The sequence below is a fragment of the Engystomops pustulosus genome, chromosome 10 (assembly GCF_040894005.1).
Source record: "Engystomops pustulosus chromosome 10, aEngPut4.maternal, whole genome shotgun sequence".
In the NCBI taxonomy this organism is placed as follows: Eukaryota; Metazoa; Chordata; class Amphibia; order Anura; family Leptodactylidae; genus Engystomops; species Engystomops pustulosus.
In genome coordinates this window covers 37,217,640-37,243,154 of record NC_092420.1, presented here as the reverse complement: position 1 = coordinate 37,243,154, position 25,515 = coordinate 37,217,640, and the positions used below count along the sequence as shown (strand labels likewise).

The 25,515-nt window shown below is 43.5% G+C and overlaps 1 protein-coding gene across 2 annotated transcripts in view; it reads left to right on the top strand.

Annotated features, from left to right (window-relative positions):
• Positions 1-25,515, top strand: part of TCF20 (transcription factor 20) — a 93,033-nt gene that overhangs the window by 26,085 nt on the left and 41,433 nt on the right. Inside the window, exon 1 of one of the 2 annotated variants that reach the window (XM_072127715.1) lies at positions 19,465-19,569. The exons of the other annotated variant lie outside the window; for it this stretch is intronic. The gene's annotated coding sequence lies outside the window, so the exon portion shown is untranslated. Of the gene's footprint in view, positions 1-19,464; positions 19,570-25,515 lie in introns of those variants that run through there. 2 annotated transcript variants of the gene reach the window in all.

Sequence of the window (25,515 nt, the reverse complement as noted above, 5' to 3'; positions counted from 1 at the left end):
CTGGTAACACTTGCTATCGATGCTAGCAACGATTACCGGTGTTAACCCTGTGATCGCTGCCATCTTGGCTTTGATTGTTGCTCCCCGCAACGTCGTCTTGGAGCAATGATCTGTCTCCATGACAGCCTTGGGTCTTTGTTAGACCTGAGGCTGGAATTGATATAAATAGTAAAAATCGTTAACATGTTGGGTATTGCCGCATCCCATCCCATGTCCGATCTATCAAAGTATAATAACGGTTATTCCCAGGGTTTTTACCTGTTAGAGAAAATGCTGCCCAAATTTTTGAAACGTACAAAAATTTTTATAAAAAAAGTGATCAAACGGCCCTACAGTCCTCAAAATGGTAGCATTGAAAATGTCATCTCAAGTTGCAAAAATGACACCATTATACAAAAAATGACTAAAAAAAAAAAAAAAGTGGTAAAAATGCACATTCACCATTTCTCCGGTGGACACTGTTTTTACAGCTTTCACTGGACTACAAATAACTCACGTATTTTTGGGTCAGTAAGATCATGGGAATACCCAGTTTATATAGATTTTATTATATTTTAATAGATTTAAGAAAAATGAAAATATTTTGTACTAAAAAAAAAATCTTCATTTTGCAACGTTTTCATACTTAACCGGTTAAGGACCGGGCCCTTTCCTGTTTTTTCATGTCCATTTTTCACTCCCTACCTTCAAAAATCTAACTTTTTTTTATTTTTACACGTAAAGAGCTGTGTGACGGCTTATTTTCTGCGTAACAAATTGCACTTCATAGTGATGGTATTAAATATTCCATGCCATGTACTCGGAAGCGGGAAAATTCCAAATGCAATGAAAATGGTGAAAAAACGCATTTGCGCCACTTTCTTGTGGGCTTGGATATTACGCCTTTCACTGAGCGCCCCAAATGACATGTCTACTTTATTCTTTGGGTCGGTACGATTAAGGGGATACCAAATTTGTATAGGTTTTATAATGTTTTCATACATTTACAAAAATTAAAACCTCCTGTACAAAAATAATTTTTTTGATTTTGCCAACTTCTGGCGCTAATAACTTTTTTATACTATGGTGTACGGAGCTGTGGGTGGTGTCATTTTTTGCGAAATTTGATAATATGTTCAATGATATCATTTTTAGGACTGTACAACCTTTTGATCACTTTTTATAGATTTTTTTAGATTTTTCAAAATGGCAAAAAAGTGCCATTTTCGACTTTGGGCGCTATTTTCCGTTACGGGGTTAAACGCATTGAAAAACCGTTATCATATTTTGATAGATCGGGCATTTTCGGACGCGTCGATACCTGATGTGTTTATGATTTTTACTGTTTATTTATATTTATGTCAGTTCTAGGGAAAGGGGGGTGATTTGAAATTTTTGGTTTTTTTATTATAATTTTTTTTTTAAACTTTTTTTTTATTTTTATTTATACTATTTTTCAGACTCCCTAGGGTACTTTAACCCTAGGTTGTCTGATCGATCCTATCATATACTGCCATACTACAGTATGGCAGTATATGGGGATTTTCTACCTCATTAATTACAATGTGCTATCAGCACATTGTAATGAAGGGGTTAAAACTAAATAGCCTCGGGTCTTCGGAAGACCCGAGGCTACCATGGAGATGGATCGCCACCCCCCGATGACGTCACTGGGAGCGGCGATCCCAGGTAAGATGGCGGCGCCCATGCGCCGCTATCTGTTTGAGGCTGCCGGCAGCTTTGCCGGCAGCCCACGCTGTGAAAACGCCCGCGATCGGTGCTAGCACCGATCGCGGATGTTACCGGTAAGCCGTTGCTGCAATATGCAGCAAAGACTTACCGGCTATGGAGAGGGCTCAGCCCGTGAGCCCTCTCCATGCAGCGCGACGCGACCGCCGCCGTGAATACACGGCGGGCGGTCGCGAACCGGTTAAGTATATGGAGCTCTGTAAGGTAATTTTTGTTTTGTATGATGAGCTGACTTTTTCAGTGCCACCATTTTGAAAACTGCAACCTTTTGATCACTTTTTATTCAATTTTCTTTCTGTGTGTTGTGAAATGGAGAAAAAGTGGCGTTACAGACATTTGGGTGCTATTTTCTGTTACAGGGTTCACCTCCAGGAATAACCATATATGTTATAAGTATAGTATAAGCCGACCCAAATATAAGCTGAGGCACCTACCTTTACCCCTAAAAACTGGGAAAACCTATTGACTCGAATATAAGCTCAGGGTGGGAAATACATTGGTCACAGCCTCCAGCCAGTATATAGCTATCCATGCCCTCTATATACAGCCAGCCTGCCCTAATTGGCCCAATTCATTAAAACAGAAAGTCATTACTCGCCTTTCCGATGCCCCCCGCAGGTTTTCTCTTCAATCGGTCCAGCAGTGGCAGATGCATGCGGCGTACAGGCTCTTGCGTCCGCCGCCGCTTACATTAAAATGTGTGCCGTCTGCACACAGAATACTATTGCAGCGGCAACTGAAGTCGCACAAACCTGCCGCTGCCAGACAGATCGAAGAGAAGAACTGCGGGGGGCATCGGAAAGATGAGTATTGACAATGTTTTTTTCTGACTCTAGTATAAGCTGAGTTTTGGTATTTCAGCACATTTTTTGTGCTTTCAAACTCTGCTTATACTCAAGTATGTACGGTAATCCTTTTTTATATTTTGATAGATCAAGACTTTTGGGACACAGAAATATCTAACCTGTTTTTTTTTATTTGGTTGGTTTACTTTTATATCCGTTCTTTTAAAACTATTTTTTGACCCCTAGTTTACTTTAACCATAGAAGGTCTGATTTCTCCTACCATATACTGCAATACTAAAGTGTATGCTTCTGACATGCTGTTCTAGATCTTTGAGCATGTAGACCTAATACGTTATAATGCATTGAGGGGTTAATTTAACCTGCAAAATTTGTAGGCGGTGGAGGCTCTAGTATGACTAGGTATATGTTGAATTCCACATAAGGGATTCTTTAGGCTGGCATCATTGACCCTTTTTGGGATGTCAATTTCTATTCTACAGTATTCCCTAACATGTGTACAGTTTCATTATGACCTGATATTCTATGTTTGTGGATTTCCCAGTTTATTTTTTCAGAAGTGTTCGTCACATCTAGGTGTAAATGCTTTACTGTTCCCATAGTCTTTCACTGCAAGCTAAGGCTGCGGCCTTGTTGTTTCTATGGTAACCTGGATTGAAATAGCTCAGATATAATAAGGAGCTTTAGATCTTGCAGGAGGAAATGCCACCCGTGATGGTGGTTTGAATCACATGTCTGTCTTCTCAGGTCTTGATTATATTTACATGCATTATCATCAATAATTTTTTTTTTTTTGGTTTACATTTTTATAACTTCTGAAAACTACATATTGTATAGAGAATGACTTTGCTTTAAAGAAAACAAATGATAGAAGGTAGACCTTTCCTCTTACGGGTACTGCATTCAACAGCATTTTCCATAGCGTCCCCCATGACGGCCCCAACTGGAGGATGACCCTTGACCTCTGTAGGGACAGGAAGCAGAGAGGTTAAATACCCCACCCCGGCATCCGTACACCAGTGGCTTCCTGTCCCTACACAGGGCAGGGAGTAGAGAGAAGTCTCTCCTCATCCCCAGTAGTTGGGACGGTGAGGGGGGACCAGTGTGGCGCAGGGAATCGTCCCTTACCCTAAGGCAGTCTCGGCCTCGATCGGACTTCGGTCCTTTCCTCTGCCACAAGACAGAGATGCCTTCTTCTCCGGCTCTGCCCGCGGCTCTGCGCAGCTAAGGACACCCGGAGCGTGTCCATCGCGGCGGTCACGTGGGCCGGCCGCCGTCCGACTCTGGTGACGACTTCCGCCGGAAATGACGGGACCGGATGTGACGTCACGATGGCGCGACCCGGAAGCAGGAGCGTGGAGCGGTAAGCTTGAAAAAGCAGGTATTCACGTTGATCTGAGGTCTAATAGTCGCACTCTGGTCCTGACGAGAGTAGTCGCTAGAATCGGACGCTATTTTGAGCATTTTCCAGCCAACAAGGTCGGTTAACATGCTGTATGGTTGCCTCATATGTGTCATATGTGTTATATACAATTCAGGTCTATATAGACATGTGTATATCTTTCTTAGGGGCTTGTGCTGTGTAACCCTCAAGATACCTCAGGTACTCCTTTGTTATATTCCACTTGATTAAATGTCACAGTCTATCTCACATTTCTATAAATGTTTAGGCTTGCTGATATCAGTGGTCCCACAATTGGGAATATGGAGACACATGGCATGGAGGCTTCAAGTCTGGACCTCATATCCTTGAACCCTGTAAGTAGGGTCAACCGGGGATAGGGTGGTGGGTCACCCACATGTCCCTATATTTTCACATGAGGTGTCGGTTATGGACTAATTACCTCTCCTTCTCCTTGGCAGGAGCCCAGGGAAAAGGAGAAGGATAAAGGGAGAGCTAAAGATCAGTCCGGCACAAAGAAAACCACTTCCAGAAAGTGTAATATGTGCTTAGAGAAACTCCCTACGGACTATAAAAAGCCGGTCTGTAAAACCTGCGTAGATAATCTACTCAGAGAAGAGAGAACCTCATTTGTGGATGAAATGCGTAGCTTTATCAGAGAAGAAGTTAAAACAAAGAGTTATAGAATCCATGTCAGATTATACATCAGACTCAGAAGGGACCAAGGAGTCTACGGATATGGAGCCCGGTCCCTCAAATTCAGCCAGTAAGATGGAGTCGAGATATTTGTTAGCATCCGAAGATCTGGAACCCTTACTAAAAGCTATGAGGGATACCCTCAAAATTGAGGAAATAGAAGAGACCAAATCTATTCAGGATGAATTATTCGGACTTCTTAAAGTTAAGAAGAGGCGAGTGTTTCCCATAAATGACACTCTTAAGGAACTAATACTAGAAGAATGGAGAGAACCGGAGAACAAAATCTCCATATCTAGAGAATTTAAAAGTCGTCTGTCCTTTGATGAAACAGAAGCCAAAATTTGGAACACTACCCCTAAGGTAGACATCCAGGTCACAAAAATGACCAAGAAGACGGACCTCCCGTTTGAGGATGCAATCCAGTTAAGAGATCCCCTGGATAGAAAGGCGGACAGCCTTCTAAAGAAGACATGGGAGTGTGCCATGTTAAACCTAAAATCAAATATTGCCACAACATCCATGGCACGGACTCTCTTTCATTGGATTACCGAACTGGAGGGTCATGTCAGAGACGGTACTCCTAGGGAGATGCTATTGAGTACATTTTCAACATTGAGAGCAGCCACCGCCTTCATCGCAGATGCCTCAGCGGAAGGAGTTAGAATAAGTGCCAAGGAAGGGGCACTATCAAATTCAGTTAGAAGATCACTTTGGCTTCGCCAGTGGACGGGCGATTTCAGATCGAAGTCAAAATTATGTGGTATTCCATTTGAAGGGGAATACCTATTCGGTTCCGAACTTGACACGCTGTTGGAAAAAGCGGCAGACAGAAAGAAAGGGTTTCCGGAATCCAGAAGTAACCAAAGAAAGCAGCCCTTTCGAGACTCTAAGGACAGAAAACAGCCCTTTAGAGGGAAAGGCAAACAGGGCAGGTGGAGCTACCCTAAAGGAGGGAGAGGAAGGGGCTTCCTTCTCAGTGCCAGCAACTCGGCCCCAGCGTTTAGAAAACAATGACGCCAGGGTGGGGGGAAGACTATTGAAGTTCCACTTCCAGTGGACTCAGATAACATCAAATCCCTGGATACTAAGTATTCTTCGGGAAGGTTATCATCTAGAACTAACCTCTCTTCCCCCCAGAAAATTTGTTTTGACAGAGCAGCCCTCAGGAAACCTCTCAAACTCGCTGTGGTCAGAGATACAAAAGCTCATTCAATTGGATGTCATCATCCCAGTACCTCAGACACAGTTAAAAGAAGGACACTACTCTCCCCTCTTCTTGATAAAAAAACCAAATGGCTCTTTCAGGATGATATGCAACCTGAAGAATCTGAACAAGTACATACGATATCGAAAGTTCAAGATGGAAACAGTGAGCTCGGCAGCAGTTCTGATCCAACCAGGAGCGTCTATGTGTACGATAGATCTGAGGGACGCATATTACCATGTGCCAATACATCAAAAATCTCAAAAATTCCTCAGATTCGCAGTACGATCACCTTGGGGAGAAGAGGTCCACTATCAGTACAAGGCGCTGCCTTTTGGGATTTCTTCGGCCCCCAGGACATTCACAAAGATCATGATCGAGGTGATAGCTTTCTTGAGGCGGAAAGGGATTCTAGTCATCCCCTACCTGGACGATCTGTTACTGGTGGCCAGTTCGAAACAAGAGCTTATACACCACCGAGATTTCACAATGAGGATCCTTCATCAGTTAGGATGGATAATAAACCTGGAAAAGTCCAAACTAAACCCAAGTACAGAGGTTGTGTTTCTAGGAACGTTATTAGATTCGATACAGCAGATGTCCTTCTTACCGCCAGAGAAAGCAATGAGACTAATGCAACATGTCATATTGTTTCAAAAAAGAAGTCATTGCACGATAAGGGAAGCCATGAGGATACTGGGCCTTATGACATCTTCCATACAGAGTGTACAGTGGAGCCAGAGTCACACCAGAGTCCTTCAAAGTTGGATATTGGCCTCCTGGGACAAAGATCCCCAACATCTAAATCAAAAGGTCCAGATTCCGGAAGCTGTCAAGCAATCCCTGGAGTGGTGGATAGATACTTCCAACCTGGGAAGAGGGATATCATGGCATCCCTGGCCAGTGATAAATATCCGGACGGACGCAAGTCAGTCAGGATGGGGAGCGGACATAGCAGGCCTTCCCGTTCAAGGTCTTTGGCCGTCCTCGACCAGATCCCGTTCCTCGAACTTCCGAGAACTGAGAGCTGTTCTAGAGACTTTAAGAGCAAGTGCTCAAAGCCTGAGGGGAAAACATGTAAAAATTTATTCAGACAACACCACCACGGTGGCTTATCTCCGTCATCAGGGGGGTACCAGGAACCCCGATCTCCTCAGTCTTTCAGACGAGATATTCATCTGGGCAGAAACCAACATCCGCTCTCTTTCAGCCACCCATCTAAAAGGAGAATTGAATCAAGTAGCGGACTATCTCAGTCGTCAGACGATAGACCACAACGAGTGGTGTCTAAACGAGAACATCTTTTCAAGTCTCATACAAAAATGGGGACAACCAGTGACAGATCTTTTTGCCACCAGCAAAAATACAAAAGTTCCTCATTTCTTCTCTCTGGATCCAAATACTCCGGTTTTCCAAAGGGATGCCTTCAGCCAGTCCTGGAGCGGACCTCTAATGTACGCATTTCCTCCTATACCTCTCATAGCGAGAGTGATTCAGAAGATCAGAGAGGACCAAGCAAAGGTTATACTCATCGTTCCCTGGTGGCCAAAGAGGAACTGGTTTCCATGGCTAGGAAAGATGGCATTGGAAGGACCTGTCATGCTGGAACCTCTAAACAACCTTCTGTTCCAGGGTCCAGTGTACCATCCAGATCCACAGGCTCTCCGGCTCTCGGCTTGGATCCTGAAAGGCAATTGCTGATATCCAGGGGACTATCAAACAAGGTAATTTCCACACTCAAAGCGAGCCGCAAACCAGTTACCCACAAAATCTATGCCAGGATATGGGGAAGATTTGTGTCTTTTTGTGGCAGGACTCCTCCTAACCAAATGTCCCCTAATGTCTCACAGGTGCTCGACTTCCTGCAAGCAGGGTTTGACAAGGGCCTTAAGACGAATTCCTTAAAAGTCCAGATTTCAGCCCTCAGTGCCTTTTTCGACACCCCATTAGCCGAAAATAGATGGATCCAAAGGTTTGTCAAAGCTACGGCTAGACTAAGACCTCAAATAAAACAGAATATCCCCAATTGGGATCTTTCATTAGTACTGGATTATCTCACAAAAATACCGTTTGAACCTCTGGAGTCGGTCAAGCTTAGAGAGTTAACGCTAAAACTCACCTTTCTCATAGCCATAACAACAGCTAGGCGTTTGGGTGAGATCCAGAGTTTGTCTATTAAAGAACCTTATCTTAAAATATGTGAAGATAAGATTGTACTAATGTTAGATAAAGCCTTTACTCCCAAAGTAGCTTCATCTTTTCATCGTAACCAAGAGATTATTCTGCCTTCCTTCTGTCAGAATCCAAAACATCCCAGAGAACAGGAGTGGCATACGCTAGATGTCAGAAGATACCTGCTACATTATCTGGAAGTCACCAAATCCTGGAGAAAAGACAACAACATTCTCCTACAATTTAGAGGAAAGTGCAAGGGCAGAAAAGCTTCAAAGGCATCCATCGCCAGGTGGATAAGAACAGTCATCAAAGAAGCTTATGATGCCAACAACCTGGACATTTCAGGGACTATTAGGGCCCACTCGACCCGAGGAGTGGCAGCCTCCTGGGCGGAAAAACGGGGCGCCTCGTTAGAGGACATATGTAGAGCAGCTACCTGGTCTACTCATCTAACTTTTGCCAAACACTATAGGCTAGATGTTCAAAGTGCTAGAGACCAGTCCTTCGGAAGGAAGGTCTTACAAGCTGTTGTCCCACCCTAATTATTTATCTGGTACATCTCCAGTTGGGGCCGTCATGGGGGACGCTATGGAAAAGGAGAATTATTCTCACCGTTAATTCGGTTTCCATTAGTCCACCATGACGGCCCATATATATTTCCCACCCTGTAATTTGGAAAAAGTTAAAATTGCCTATTTGTTCTGTGTGCATCGATAACATACAATAAATGGGTTGCATCCAAGGCCGGTGTAGTTATTTAGAAGCCACTGGTGTACGGATGCCGGGGTGGGGTATTTAACCTCTCTGCTTCCTGTCCCTACAGAGGTCAAGGGTCATCCTCCAGTTGGGGCCGTCATGGTGGACTAATGGAAACCGAATTAACGGTGAGAATAATTCTCCTTTTTTCATTCATTTTTCGCTCCCCACCTTCAAAAATCTATAACTTTTTTCATTTTTCTGTTTACAGAGCTGTATGAGGACTTATTTCTGTGTAACAAATTGTACTTGTTAGCAATGGTATTTATTATTCAACGGCTTCTACTGGGAATCGGGGTAAAAAATTCCAAATGCGGTGAAAATGCGGAAATTTATAAATTTGTGTTTTTAATGCATTTTAAATGTGTTGCTAAATGGTGAAAAAATGGCATTTTGACACTTGGGCGCTACTTTCCATTAAGGGGGTTTATTGTCAGGAATAACCATTACTATATTTTGATAGACCTGACATTTTGGGAGGCGGTGATGCCCAACATGTTTTAGAATTTTACTTTTATATCATTTCTAAGAAAGGGGAGTGATTTGAATGTTTAGATTTTATTTCATTTTTATTTTTTTACTATTTTTCAGACTCCCTAGGGAACACCTGAGTGAAGTTGACCCCTCAACCTTGTTCAAATCTAACAAAATTGGTGTCAAACGTGTGTGCTACTTTTGCACTGGTTTGTGCAGCAGAAATTTTTGTCTGTGTCGCTATTGTTTTAAAGATATTAAAAAAAGTTTCCAGAGGTCAATCAGCCCCCTCCCCATTACCCAAATCAAACAAAACCAGTGCAAGTGATTTATGCTACGTTTTTGCTGCTCAAATTTTTTTGTGCTGCTTTTGTTTTGAAGATATCATTAACTAATTTGTAAAGTTCAAAAGGTCAGCCCCCCACATTACCAGATCAAAGAAAAGAGGTGTCAAATGTTTGTGCTGGTTTGTGGTTTTATGGTTATTATGGTTTTTGGAAGATGGGTAGTGAAAAATTGAAATGCAAATACACAAAATGGGGAGGTTGTTGAGGACCTAGCTGTTTATGCTTTACCTATTCTCACTATCTAGACCTTTTATTTTTCTTATGACCTAAGCATATGATAAGAATGATTAACCAATGGCACTTACTCCTAGATCCAGGCACCGTGACTGTGATAATATTCTTATATGGGATGTTGCCCGAGACCCTCCGTGCTGTAGTTTCACAGGCAGTTATACTGTATAGGAGCACTTTATCCCCTCTGTGTAGCAAAACTTACTCTGCTTCTCTTAGAACAGGGAGAGGGCTAGACAGTGTGTGTAGTCAAAGCACAGTGGAGATCTGATAACCTCCCCAGCCCTTCTGGCTAATTAACATAATTTTACAAGTTGATTTTAGAATGAAAGAAGGGAGGCCAAGGATAACATATATAAGATGGTGACCACAGCTATGAGTTAAGTGTCCCTTGTTCATCATGCTTGATTTTCCACTGTAGATTTCCTTTTAATGGATGGTTTGCTTTAACAGTGATTTTTAGGGTCATTTTATTTATCATATGCTTGTGCTTGCTTATGAAAGTTTTCTGGCTGTAGCGAGTGTGCAAACGTGGCTATTGCTTGCCATGTGCCAGTAATTGTTAATTTTTTTCCGGGGCTAGTATGCCTTACTATCAAGACACTGTCTATTATCAATTCTAGACAATGCACTTTTTGTTCTTGTAGGACTCCTGTTTTGTAACCTCCATTATCACGTTTTAATAGGGTTGTCAATTTTTTTTTTCCCCGACCCAGGGCCAGATGCTGCTACCAGGACCTTTTAAACTACTTAACCCAATAAGTGTTCCACAAGGCACCCTATAAATGTCTCCTTGGGTAGAGAATGAAACAAAAAAAATCCATTCTGCCACTTTTTTAGCAATTGTTTTTTTTTCAATCAAAAGAGCACTATTATCGCTTGTTTTATTTTGCAAGATAATATCTAGTTTTGTAAGGTACTGTAGATGTAACCAAATGACTTTTTGATTTTTTTGGAGGCTGAAAGCACACATATGTCTTTTTAGCATTACCGTATATACACGAGTATAAGCCGACCCGAGTATAAGCCGAGACCCCTAATTTTACCATCAAAAACTGTGAAAACCTATTGACTCGAGTATAATCAGAGGATGGGAAATGCATTGGTCACAGACGGCCCCCAGTATGTAGCCAGCCTGCCCCCAGTATGTAGCCAGCCTGCCCCCAGTATGTAGCCAGCCTGCCCCCAGTATGTAGCCAGCCTGCCCCCAGTATGTAGCCAGCCTGCCCCCAGTATGTAGCCAGCCTGCCCCCAGTATGTAGCCAGCCTGCCCCCAGTATGTAGCCAGCCTGCCCCCAGTATGTAGCCAGCCTGCCCCCAGTATGTAGCCAGCCCAGCATTAAAAAAAAAAAAAAAAACTTACCCTCCAGTGGCCCCGACGTGCAGCGCTGCTCCCCCGATAAAAGCAATATAATACCCTATGCCTGCAAACAATAATTTAAAAGCTGCTCCCCCGATGTCCGCACGGGTTCTCTTCTGGCTTCCGCGCCCCGTCCTCTTTCTTCTCTAACTTCGTGCTGGGCGCTGCCATTGTTCTCCCCCGGATGGCAGGCGCATAGTATGACTCCATAGTATTCTGGGAGAAAAACATGGCGGCGCCCAGCACGAAGTTAACCCTTTCAGGACCTGGCCCTTTTTTTGTTTTTTCATTTTTCACTCCCCATGATCAAAAATCCATAACTTTTTTATTTTCCATGTCCAGAGCTGTGTGACAACTTGTTTTCTGCGTAACAATCTGCACTTCATAGAGATGGTATTTATTATTCCATGCCGTGTACTGGGAAGCGGGAAAAAAATTCCAAATGCAGTGAAATTGGTGAAAAAACGCATTTGTGCCGTTTTCTTGTGGGTTTGGATCTTACGAATTTCACTGAGCGCCCCAAATGACATGTCTACTTTATTCTTTGGGTCAGTACAATTATGGGGATAACAAATTTTATATAGGTTTTATAATGTTATCATACATTTAAAAAAATTAAAAAGAAAGAAATGTTTGACATGCATTTGGAGAACCCTAGTGGTGTAAAACAGATAAGAATCCGAAAAGTGACCATAATTCTTCAACGCACACCCCTTGGAGAATTTGGCAATGTGTAATATATGTATTTGCCCCTACAGGTGAATGATCCAATTAGGCCCTAAAATTAAAAAGGTGAAAATTTTCCTATACAGGCAGTCCCCGGGTTACGTACAAGATAGGGTCCGGAGGTTTGTTCTTAAGTTGAATTTTTATGTAAGTCGAAACTGTATATTTTATAATTGTAGATCCAGACAAAAAAAAAATTGGCCCCAGTGACAATTGGAGTTTAAACATTTTTTGCTGTAATGGGACCAAGGATTATCAATAAAGCTGCATTACAGACACCTTATATCTCATCATTGCAGTCTGAGACTATAGTAAAGCATTCAGAGAGCTTCACCTGGGGTCAGAGGGGTCTGTCTGTAACTATGGGTTGTCTGTAAGTCGGGTGTCCTTAAGGAGGGGACCACCTGTAAATGTCACTTTTACCCCTAATTTTTGTAAGCCACAAGGGATAATCTATTAAATAACCCCGAAAAAGGTGTAAAACTGTTTCTCCCGAGTGTAGAAGTACCCCACATGTGCATATAAAATGCTTTATGGGCGCACAGTAGAGGAAAAGAGGGATGTTTGTCTTTTAGTGGCCAAATTTGACAGAAATCCTTCACATGTGTCAGGATACATTTGGAGAGCCGTAGTGGTACCAAAACAGAGGAAAACCTGTAAAGTGACCCTAACTGTTGAATGTACACCCCTTGGGGAATATAGCAAGGTGTAATATGTGGTGTAGTGTAATACACGTGGTGAAATGAGCATTTTGAACATTCAGGTGGTTTCCAAATATGATGTGCAATGGAGTCCAAGATGGAAATTGCAATTATTTCTGGAAAGTTCAGTGTCCGTTATGTGACGCCAAGTTTGTGCCACTGTAAAATGTCAGCTCTCGGATTAGGAAACCATGTTTCCTGATACGAGAAAGACCCAACATGTGATCCTTAATGCTAGCCAGAAAATCCAGCAGGGCTCCGGAATGATAAAGCACTTGGAATATAAATAAATAATAATAAATAAATAAAGAACGTGGAGAAAGGATCTGCTAACAAATCCAGAGACTTAGGCTACATGCACACGATGTATGCCCGCCGTATCGTAGCACGACAGGCATACATCGGCGCTGCGGAGAGGAGCAGGGGATGAGCGCAGCTCACTCCCGCCCCTCTCCATAGGAGTATGCAGCGCATGGCGCCGTATCACGTAGAAAGATAGGACATGTCCTATCTTTCTACGGGCTACGGAGCGGTACGGTGCTACACGTGTGCTGCACCATACCGCTCCTGTACAGGGCTGTGAGCCCATAGCGATGTATGAGGGACATATATCGCTGGATATATACGTCGGCGTAAATTGTGAATGTGTTGCGTATAAGGAGGTGGAATATACCAAGGGACCAACTAAACTTTTGTCACTCTTAGGAACAGCCGCCACCCTGCCCCGATCACTGTGTCAGAAGCTATCGTGGGGCGCTAGTAGGCCAAATCGTATCTACAACAGCGATAAATGGCTGGAAATAATCTGTATTGCTTCTTTCTCCTGTTTTTTCCGTTTTTTACTCCACTGTCTACACCGGCCTCTATTCGAGGTCCGGGTATTTTGGAGCTGTGGGAGCTGCTTAGAACAAACCATCCATCTACTCCTGCTATTGGCTTCAACTAGCCATACGATCCGGAACCCTTCCCCAGGTTGGGCTACAAACTGCACTGTAACAAGGTGCTTTCAGGTGAGCAGTACTCTCTTCTCTCACCAACCATTGATCCCAACAGTATTACACGAGGCGCCGTCCTCTCTTGTTGTTTTTTCGTTCTGTTTACACCGATCACTGTGTCTACAGACATGGTGACCGGTATTACTGACGTCATAAGTAAATTCGCTGCTATTGGCTGGTCTGCATTGATGAGCCAATAGTAGCGATCATGAACTGGGGGGTGGGGGGAACGTAACCCATCTGTTCCATGGGGCAGGATGGATGGCTTTCAGGAACACTGTGTTCACTGTGTGTGAACCATGTTGGCAAGTCACTACCCGCCGCACCGTTCTATAACAATGCGAGTTGGGAATAGGCTATACAATCTTTATTTTTTTTTTTTTTATCAATTTAGACAAATAAGGGCTAATTTTTTGCGGGACGAGAAGCATTGTTTTTTTTACAATGCTTCTCGTCCTGCAAAAAATAAGCCCTTATTTGTCTAAATTGCTTAAAAAAATAAATAAAGTGGGTTTTAGTTCATTTTAGTGGGTTTTTAGCTTATTGAAGCTATTTTATTAACTCTTTACGTGTGGAGGAAAATTAAATCATCAATTCTTGTTTTGGATTTTTAGCATTTTTTTTGGGGGGGGGGGTGTTCACTGTAGCATAACAATATACTATCTTTATTCTACGGATCACTACGATTACGGTGATACCTCATTTATATAGTTTTGTTCATATTTGTTCAATTTTACTGAAGAAAACTAGAATAGAAAAAATTCCATTTGTTTTATTGCCAATTTTTATAGCGGCATAACTATAGTATTTTTTGGCTGACGGAGCTGGTTGGGAGCTTATTTTTTGCGTGACAAGTTGTTCTTTTCCGTGGTATCATTTTGGTGCTTGTAACCTTTTCGGATCACTTTTTAGAACATTTTTTGTAAAGCAATTTGATAAAAAAATGTAAATTTTTGGCAAGTTTAGGGGTTAAAGGGGTTTTCCCATGAAAGAAAATTCTCAAATTTCAATCCCCTAGTGATGTTTACACAGTAAAGATCATTTTAAACCCGTTACTTTACAATTTTACTAAATTTTATTTCTTTTTTTTGCTCCTATAGCTCATTGATGGTCAGTGTAAAATTCCAGAGTGTGGGCTCTTACCAGACACTTCATGTACAACCTTAACCCCTTAACGCTGAAGCCACTTTTCACCTTCCTGACACGGCCCATTTTTTCAAATCTGCCCTGTGTCACTATAAGTGGTTATAACTTCGGAACGCTTTAACATATCCAAGTGATTTTAAAATTGTTTTCTCGTGACACATCGTACTTCAGGTTATTTGAAAAATTTTGGTGGTATGTTTTGCATTTATTTATGAGAAAATCAGATATTTGGTGAAAATTTGGAAAAAATTTTGATTTTTGAACTTCAAAATGTTCTACTTTTTCCATACATAGTCATAACCGCAAAAAAACGTAATAACTAACATTCACTAAATGTCTAATTTATGTGGACATGGTTTTTTATGCATACTCTTATTTTTGTAGGATGTTATGGGGCTTTGAACGTTAGGTGCAATTTTTCACATTTTCATAAAAAACGCAAAATCCTGCTATTGAGGGACCTGCTCAGGTTTCAAATCACTTTGAGAGACCTAAATAAAAGTAAACCCCATAAATTACCCCATTATAGAAACTACGCCCCTCAACGTACACCGTACACTAAAAATATTATATTATCTTCATTCTATAGGTCACTACGATTACGGTGATACCTCATTTATATAGTTTTTCATTTATTTTTACAATTTTACTGGATAAAAACTAATGTAGAGGAAATCTCATTTGTTTTTGCATCGTCATCTTTTCGGAGACGTAACTTTAATATTTTTCGGTTGACAGAGCTAGTTTAGGGCTTATTTTTTACGTGTTGAGTTGTTCTTTTCAGTGGTACCATTTTGGCGCACATAACTTTTTTTGATCACTTTTTAGAACATTTTTGTGTAGAGATTTTATGAAAAATTTACATTTTTGGCGTGTTTTTCGGGTTTCGTTTTTACGGCGTTCACCGAGCGGGTCCAATAATGTTTCTGAGTTGTGGGGTTTTTTGGCGATTTTGTGTTTTTTTTCACTTTATTGCATGTGTATAGGGAATATTTGTGTTTAGGGGACTTTAAAGGAAACCTACCACTTCTGACGGTAGGTATGAGATACAAACACCGGGCACCAGCTCAGGGTGAGCTGGTGCCGGTGCTTAGTCTCGTTAGTGTTAAAACCGCGGTATCGCGGTTTTAACACTTTTGAAACTTTCTAGCAGAAACTGCTTCGGCGCTGCGCGCAATCGTGCGCGCGCAACGCCTGCGGCGTTTCCAATGTAGGCGCGCGCACGATCGTGTGCACGAAGCGCCGAAGCAGTTTCTGCTAGAAAGTTTCAAAAGTGTTAAAACCGCGATACCGCGGTTTTAACACTAACGAGACTAAGCACCGGCACCAGCTCACCCTGAGCTGGTGCCCGGTGTTTGTATCTCATACCTACCGTCAGAAGTGGTAGGTTTCCTTTAACTTTATTTAATTAATTATTTTTATAAAAAAATTATTTTATGTAATGTTTTTAACATTTTTATTAACTTTTACAGGTTAGCTTGAACAAGTGATCCACTGATCACTTGTTCAAGCTCTTCTTCACATTACACAGTGTAATACAGCCGCATGCGCATGCTCAGTGTGTTACAGCCGGGTCCTGTCAGAAGGCGAGGCACCGGCAGTCCCGGCAGTCCCGGGGCTGCGATCGGAGCAGCGGACCCCCCCCGGTAAGCGCCGCGGGGGGGTGTCCGATTCTTCTGAAATGCCCCTTGCACGCCGCGGTCAGCGCGACCACGGCGTGTCAGGGGTTAACACCCGCGATCGGAGAAATCTCCGATCGCGGGTGTTAGAGGCAGGTGTCGGCTATAATATATAGCTGACACCTGCAGCTTCTGGCGCCGGCTCCGTTCATAGTACTGCATTTTGCGGGAACGCACCTCCCGCGATGCAGTACTATTAGGTCAAATGTCGGGAAGGGGTTAATATCACTTTTTATTCAAAATTTTATGTGATGAAAATTGACGAATATTTTGCGCTTCAGACATTTGGGCCCTATTTTCTTCTATAGGTTTCACTGCCAAGAATAACTGTCTCTATCTTTTGATAGAGCTGGCATTTTGGAACGCTGCAGTACCACTGCCCTGCCCAGTTGGTTGCCTAGCAACAGTTGAGAAAAGAACGGACCGCATATGGATGCAATCCGTGTTTTTTTTTTTTTTTTTTTGTGGATTTTGTTGACTTCTATGGAGGTCCGTTTATCTGCATCTGAGAAAAAAATGCTGCAAATTTTATCTCGCTGTGCACATCTGTGAAAAAAACAAAACAAAAACAGACCCATAGGAAACAAAGGGTCAATATGCCATCCACAAAAGAAAACTGATAGCATACGGACCTCAAAATTGCCCGTCTGAATGAGCTCTACAGCCTAACATTCATTTGTTCCCTCCTACAACTAACCTCTACATGTGAGGGGTCTTCATACTCTATAGGTGCACAGCTTGTTATATCACAGAATAATCAGAGCTGTGTGTTATAACAAGCTGTGCACCTGTGTGACCAGGGTCAGATTTCTGTCCATAGAAGCTTTCTATAGAATGACAGCAAGCAGAGATCTAGAAATCCGTGAGGAATTAATACAGAAAATCTTAGGAACATTGTATAACTTTTTATTACACAAACCATAACATTTATTTTCTGAAATAATGCACAGATATATCTCTTTTATATAGCGCTATCAAATTCCATAGCGCTTTACAAATCATAAAAATAAAATAAGACTTTACAGAGTAATAACATAGTCATGTGGACTATATAAAAAGCTAAAATATATATACTGTAAATTACAAAAAAAAGCATTTCCACTTTTTAACCTCAATACTAAAAATCTTAAAAACGCACACAAAAAAATTAAGACCCTGAATGCGCCACATTCGAAAATTCAATAAAAATGCCCTGGTCATTTAAGCCTCTTTAGCCTGTGTCATTAAGGGGTTAATGGACCTTCCTACATAGAAAACAAAAGACGTGGACTGCTGCATTCATCCCTGCAGAATAGTGATGGGATGTCCGGCTCTTCTTAGTGAGCTGGATCATAAGGCTCTGCTCACTTTGAAAAGCCGCCTCTTCTGCCTCCTGAACGGCTTCCTATTAAATGTATAGTAGGGAGCCTCAGGCCAGTCAGTCACCCTACACCACACATCTTAACCCGATTTAATCAAGGTTAAAGGGGGAATGGTGAGCCAATTAGTGGCAGGGTAAAGAGCCGGCTCTTCACGAACGACTCATCACTATTGCAGTACCATGTACTGGTCGGGACTGCTGCATTCATCCCTGCGGGACCGTGTACTGGTCGGGACTGCTGCATTCATCCCTGTGGGACCGTGTACTGGTCGGGACTGCTGCATTCATCCCTGCAGGACCATGCACTGGTCGGTCGGGACTGCTGCATTCATCCCTGCGGGACTGTGTTCTGGTCGGGACTGCTGCATTCATCCCTGCAGGACCATGCACTGGTCGGTCGGGACTGCTGCATTCATCCCTGCAGGACTGTGTTCTGGTCGGGACTGCTGCATTCATCCCTGCAGGACCATGTACTGGTCGGTCGGGACTGCTGCATTCATCCCTGCAAGACCGTGTTCTGGTCGGGACTGCTGCATTCATCCCTGCAGGACCATGTTCTGGTCGGGACTGCTGCATTCATCCCTGCAGGACCGTGTTCTGGTCGGGACTTCTGCATTCATCCCTGCGGGACCGTGTACTGGTCGGGACTGCTGCATTCATCCCTGCAGGACCATGCACTGGTCGGTCGGGACTGCTGCATTCATCCCTGCAGGACCATGCACTGGTCGGTCGGGACTGCTGCATTCATCCCTGCGGGACTGTGTTCTGGTCGGGACTGCTGCATTCATCCCTGCAGGACCATGCACTGGTCGGTCGGGACTGCTGCATTCATCCCTGCAGGACTGTGTTCTGGTCGGGACTGCTGCATTCATCCCTGCAGGACCATGTACTGGTCGGTCGGGACTGCTGCATTCATCCCTGCAAGACTGTGTTCTGGTCGGGACTGCTGCATTCATCCCTGCAGGACCATGTTCTGGTCGGGACTGCTGCATTCATCCCTGCAGGACCGTGTTCTGGTCGGGACTTCTGCATTCATCCCTGCGGGACCGTGTTCTGGTCGGGACTGCTGCATTCATCCCTGCAGGACCGTGTTCTGGTCGGGACTTCTGCATTCATCCCTGCAGGACCGTGTTCTGGTCGGGACTTCTGCATTCATCCCTGCGGGACCGTGTACTGGTCGGGACTTCTGCATTCATCCCTGCAGGACCGTGTACTGGTCGGTCGGGACTGCTGCATTCATCCCTGCAGGACCGTGTACTGGTCGGTCGGGACTGCTGCATTCATCCCTGCAGGACCATGCACTGGTCGGTCGGGACTGCTGCATTCATCCCTGCAGGACCATGCACTGGTCGGTCGGGACTGCTGCATTCATCCCTGCAGGACCGTGTACTGGTCGGTCGGGACTGCTGCTTTCATCCCCTGCAGGACCATGTACTGGTTGGGATCCTCCTCATGGCACTGCCCTTGGGGTAATCACGGGATAGTCGCTCCATTATGTAGCAATGGCACATTTCTTCCTTGCACTAAACTGTTATACTAATCTATCTTAATGTAATGGATGAAACGCCCCGTCTGTTTATACGTCCCTGTAGCTACATCCATAGCACGTTATATAGCTATCTCCATAGCACGTTATGGCTTTCTACCTTGTTTCTCTAATAAAGCTAGGTGAAGGGGGGAAAAAAAGTGCGATACAGAAGATACAGGAAGTGATGTCAGAGGATGGCCGTGATGTGTGTGCAACTGATGAGAGAAAGCTAGAGAGCAGAGCAGGACTCGCAGGTATTGCTGAGAGGGGCACAGAGAACATGGACGGCCGCACTGTGTGTACGCGACGTGCTGCGTGCGGTGGCGCCACTCCAATGGTCATCCAGTCATTGCGGCTGGAGGCTGCGCTGCGCAGAATGCTGAGCAATACGTCGCTGCTCTGTGCTCTCCTCTACGCATCCATCTTTATTGACAACGTGACGCTAGGAGCGGCAGCTCGGATTGTAGAAGTGAGGGGAGAGCGGGAGCCCGCGGTGCGCTGTACATGGCAGAGCCTGCGCGCCCTGTGCATTAACACCTCGTCTGCCGGACGTGCACGGCATTGTAGAGAGTGCCCGGGGAGGGAAGGATCCTCATGTACAGCATCAGCCCCTGTTTACACTGCTGTCAAACGCTTCTTCTAGTAGTGCCGTGCGCATTGTCTTCTAGTCGTTGATGTGGATGTGTACCCGTTTTCTGTCATATGTTAAAGGCAACCACCTAAAGTAATTCCTTTTAATGACGCCTCCCCTTTATCATACAGAAAAGAACAGTGTTATTATTATTAACAGTTATTTTATTTTATTAGTAAGGAACATTTAGGGCACCAGTCAGCAGAAATGCACCTAATAAAACTCTACCATGTTGGTCAAGCAGCTTAAAGGAAACTTACCACTTGGCCGTGTGTGCGCCTGAATAGGAAGTGGTAGCGCGCATGGTGCGCCGAGCACGGACCTCGGTGCGGGGAAGCTACTACCGATACAAACATTAATAAAGCGATTAAATGCTTTAAAACTGTTTAAAAACATAAAGAAGATAAGTGCCGGCACCAGCTCACCCTGAGCTGCTGCACAGCATGTCCTGCTTATAAGCCCTATCCCAAGTGGTAGGTTTCCTTTAACAAAACCTCCAGGTCATGTTTCCTCCATGACCCAGTGTGATAGCGTTGCCTAGCAAATCAATTTTGAAGTGAGCAGTAAATTTGTTGTATGATGTAATGGAAGCAGAGATTTTAGTACTGGATCCAAGCTCTCACTACATTCCTTGTGCAGTGATTAACATTGTGCACTAGACTTGTGGAGAGCCACTTATGATTTTCCTGGACAGAAGTACAGGGAAGGGAGAGCTTGACTTTAGTACTAAACTCTCTGCTTCTATTGCCTTTTTTCCTTTAATGTCTGTTGTTGTTTTGATCAGGCTCAGAAGTCAGTGGGGGTTATTTGCCATATGCATGCTGTGCCAGCATATGATGTCCCCATTTTTGAATAAGTGCCTCTGGTTTATCATGCTTGATTTCCTTTCATTAAAATGTACCTCATCTGGTCACAGACCTGCAACGGTTTTAGCTGCATCTGTAGTCATTCTGCCAAATGACATGCCAAATAACGTGTGACCACATGTTCAGTTTTTCAGATGCAGTTTTAGATGTCGAAACCTGGAATAGCGTAAAAGTAGGAGGAGTATAACCTTTCAATTATTTGTCTGGAGCCATTGTCATCCACATTTGGCCCCAAAACCTGCTTTTGAAAAACTGAACGTGTGGACGCACCCTGATATCTTAGTGCTCTGTGATTTTGCTTTTTTTTGTGTGATGACTACATGGCTAGGTGTAACAGCTCATCAACACTGTGATTAGTAGAAATTTACCCAATGAACGACTACCAGTATGTTGTCAAGCAGATAAACCCCTCCAGATAGTTTTTCTTTCATGGTCCATCTTGGTGACATTGTACAGAAAAATAATTCTATGCCGTATACTGGGAAGCAAGAAAAAAATTTCAAATTTAGTGAAAATGGTGAAAAAACACATTTGTGTCGTATTCTTGTGCCCTTGGATTTTTACTACTTTCACTGTGCGCCCCACATGACAGGTCTACCTTAGTCTTTGGGTTGGTACGATCACGGGGATATCAAATTTGTATAGGTTTTATAATGTTTTCATACATTTACAAAAAAAAAACTGCTGTATAGCAAAAAATTCTTAATTTTGCCATCTTTTGGCGCTAATAACTTTGGTGTACAGAGCTGTGGGTGGTGTCATTTCTTGTGACTTGATGTCGTTTTCAATGCTGTGATTTGTAGGACTCTACAGCCTTTTGATCACTTTGGGCGCTATTTTCTGTTACAGGGCTAAACTACTGGAATAACCGTTATTATATTTTGATCTGACATTTTGGGACGTGTCGATACCTACTACTACTGTATTGCAGTATATGGAGTTTTTGAACAGTATTCATAACAATGAGCCACTGGCTCATTGTAATGAATATGACGTAACCAGAGGCTGTCATGGCAATAGATTGCTGCCCCACAATGACGATGTTTTTGGATGATGTGGGGGATGAATTGGGAGTTTATGTACTCACTTTTACATATAGGTTACTTTTTTTTATAAAAAATTATCTAGTGTTCGCTTGTTTTTAGTACCTGTTGTTGAAAATGGAGCCTTTTCTACCATACAAAATGCATAAAACAGAACCTTCTACTTATTTTCCTTATCTTAGATACATCTTTCATCTCTGTAATGCTTTCATATCTAATTCAGGGAGCAGATTCTGTAGATGTATAATTTACCAATGATTATACTAGAAGCGTGATTTATTAAAATTATTGATAACAAAATTGTGTGTTTTTCGAATGGCAAATCACTGAATTAAAAGGACCCAAACAATACTGAAATTAGGGTGCAATGTCACTTTAAAACTTTTAACGTGTAAAACGAGTGTGCTCTTATTGATGGTGAAAATATTGGAGGATATACTAAAAGACTACATACTTCTATGGATATTGTGTTCTTGGACTTTGCAAAGGCATTTGACACTGTACCTCATAGACGCCTGATGGGTAAAATTAGGGCTATTGGTTTGGCAGGAATCATTTGCAATTGGATTAATAACTGGCTGAAGGATCGTATCCAGAGAGTTGTGGTCAATGATGCCTACTCGGAATGGTCACCAGTTATGAGTGGTGTACCCCAGGGTTCTGTGCTTGGCCCACTACTATTTAATAAATTTATTAATGATGTAGAGGTAGGAATTAATAGCACTGTGTCTATTTTTGCAGATGACCCTAAGATGTGTAGTATAATACAGTCTTACAGGCCTATAATTGCTTGCCGAAGTTCTGGAGCCCTTGGTAAATATTGGCACCACATTCCCCTTGCACCAGTCACTTGGCACTGTACCAGTCATTAGGGAATCCCTGAAGATTTTAAACAGCAGCACAGCAATACCAGGACTGAGCTCTGGTCCAGGAACCTGGTAGACCTTTATTTTATTGAACTTATACAGGAGGTCCCCTACTTAAGGACACCCGACTTACAGACAACCCGTAGTTACAGACAGACCCCTCTGACCTCTGGTGAAGCTTTCTGCATGCTTTACTATAGTCCCAGACTGCAATGATCAACTGTAAGGTGTCTGTAATGAAGCTTTATTGATAACCCTTGGTCCCATTACAGCAAAAAATGTTTAAACTCCAATTGTCACTGGGACCAAATTTTTTTTTTGTCTGGATCTACAATAATAAAATATACAGTTTCGACTTACATACAAATTCAACTTAAGAACAAACCTCCGGAGCCTATCTTGTACGTAACTTGGGGACTGCCTATATTGTATCATGTCTACGTTCATACAGTCCAGGATGTATGACCCGCACTGGCACCACCTACAGCAGAAGTTCTTTCTTCTGTTGTATAAATGGAGCTTTTTTCCCACATTTTTATCATTAAAGAATTTCTTAGGATTTGTTTGAACACCTGTCTTTTTTATTTGGACAGGGGGAGGCAGATGAGCAGGCGCAGAATTCCCAGTTTATCCCTTCCATATCCTCCTTTATTTCATCCCCCCCCCCCCCCACCTTTCCAGCTCGTCATTACTAACTGAAGTGTCCCTTATCTACAGCCTTGTGTGTGAGACCTGTCAATCGGGCACAGGGAGGCAGGGCAATGCACGGGAATGAAGTACTCTGCAGGAAGCACTGTGAATATGTGGATTGTGCTCGCCTCGGGGGAGTTACATAAAAGTTTACAAAATGATTTTTGCATTGCATGGAGAGGAACCATTTAAAGAAAATAGCAATGTTTTTTATTCCTAGTTTTAATGAAGCATGCATTTTGGGTGGGTTAGTTTTTTAATAGCAGGTTCCCTTTCAGTTACATTTTATTTTTTTAATAAACAAAAAAATTAGTCATATACAGCAAATCCTTGGGCCTCATTCACACAATATGGATCCTGTTTGTGGCAGAATTTAGGCTACATTCACACGATGTATGCCCGCCCGTATCACGGGAAAAGATAGGACATGTCCTATCTTTTCCCGTGCTATGGAGCAGTACGGTGCCGCATGTGTGCTGCACCGTACCGCTCCCGTACAGGGCTGAGAGGCCATAGGAGTGTATGGGGGACGTATATCGGCCGTATATACGTCCCCCATACATGTGTGTGAATGTAGCCTTACTGTCACAGTTTACACTAGGGCAGGGGTAGGGAACCTATGGCTCGGGAGCCAGATATGGCTCTTTTGTTGGCTGCATCTGGCTCTCAGACAGATCTTTAATAAATAGTGATGGCTGCTGTGTGTCTTAGACTGATCACCAGACACAGGCAGCAATGTTACCACTGCCTGTGTCCTCTGTACGTCCCAGGCGCCATTGCTGCCATCGCCTGAGCCTGGGTCAAAGAGAAGAGCATGGGAGCGATGACAATCAGGCTGGGGGGGGGGGGGTGAATATTTATTTTTTGTTGTTGTTGTGGCAACCTATCTACTGGGATTATGTGCTGTGGCTACCTATCCATAGGGAGAATGTGCTGTGGCTACCTATATAGTGGGGACATATGCTGTGGCTACCTATCCACTGGGAGTATGTGCTGTGGCTACCTATCTACTGGGAGTATGTGCCGTGGATACCTATATACTGGGAAGCATGTGCTGAGGCTATCTATACACTGGCGGGCATGTGCTGTGGCTACCTATTTACTGGGAGTATGTGCTGTGGCTACCTATTTACTGGGAGTATGTGCTGTGGCTACCTATTTACTGGGAGTATGTGCTGTGGCTACCTATTTACTGGGAGTATGTGCTGTGGCTACCTATTTACTGGGAGTATGTGCTGTGGCTACCTATTTACTGGGAGTATGTGCTGTGGCTACCTATATACTGGGAAGCATGTGCTGTGGCTACCTACCTGGACCACTACAATGATGGTCTTCACCAGAACCCACTGCAAAGCAGTATGGTCTTGCTGCAGCGTGGTACCACCAGGTCGTTCCACAGGCGCGACTTGTCCACGGTGGCAGCTAAAGTCGAGGTACAGGATCACTAGGTAGTCTCGTGGTCAGGAACAGGCAGACGGTCACGGCAGGCGGCAATAATGCAAGGTCAAGGATGGAGCAAGACGTCAGGGCTGGCAGCGAAGGAGCAGAATCAGGAAAAGGTCCGGGGTCACAACAGGAGGTCAACACTTGGGAAGGAAAAACTGGGGAAAGCTTCCTCATAGGCATGAAGCACTAATATCCAGCGGGGATTGCTGGGAGCCGCCGGTCTTTATAGGAACCTGGGAAGTGGGCAAGGCTAATCAGCGGCACGCTCTTTAAATCTGCGAGTGCCGGCGCGTTGGCCACGTAGGATGGGAGCCAGAAAGTGATGAGTTAAGTGAACTCGGAAAGGGGGCGCCGCCAGAGAGAATGCCTGCGATTTTAGACGTAGATCGCAGGAGCACCGTGACACTGGGACTACCTATCTACTGGGGGGCATGTGCATATGGTCGGCTTTTACGGAATAACATTTTAAAATATGTGGCGTTCATGGCTCTTTTAGGCAAAAAGGTTCCTGACCCCTGCACTAGGGCATCAATTAGGTGAACTACATAAAGATGATCTACAGCCTTAGTTTGCCTTCAAAGGACTGACATAGAAAATCATACGTCATTCACATGTCAACAAGTGCTATTTTGTGCATAACACATGACAAGAAAGTCTC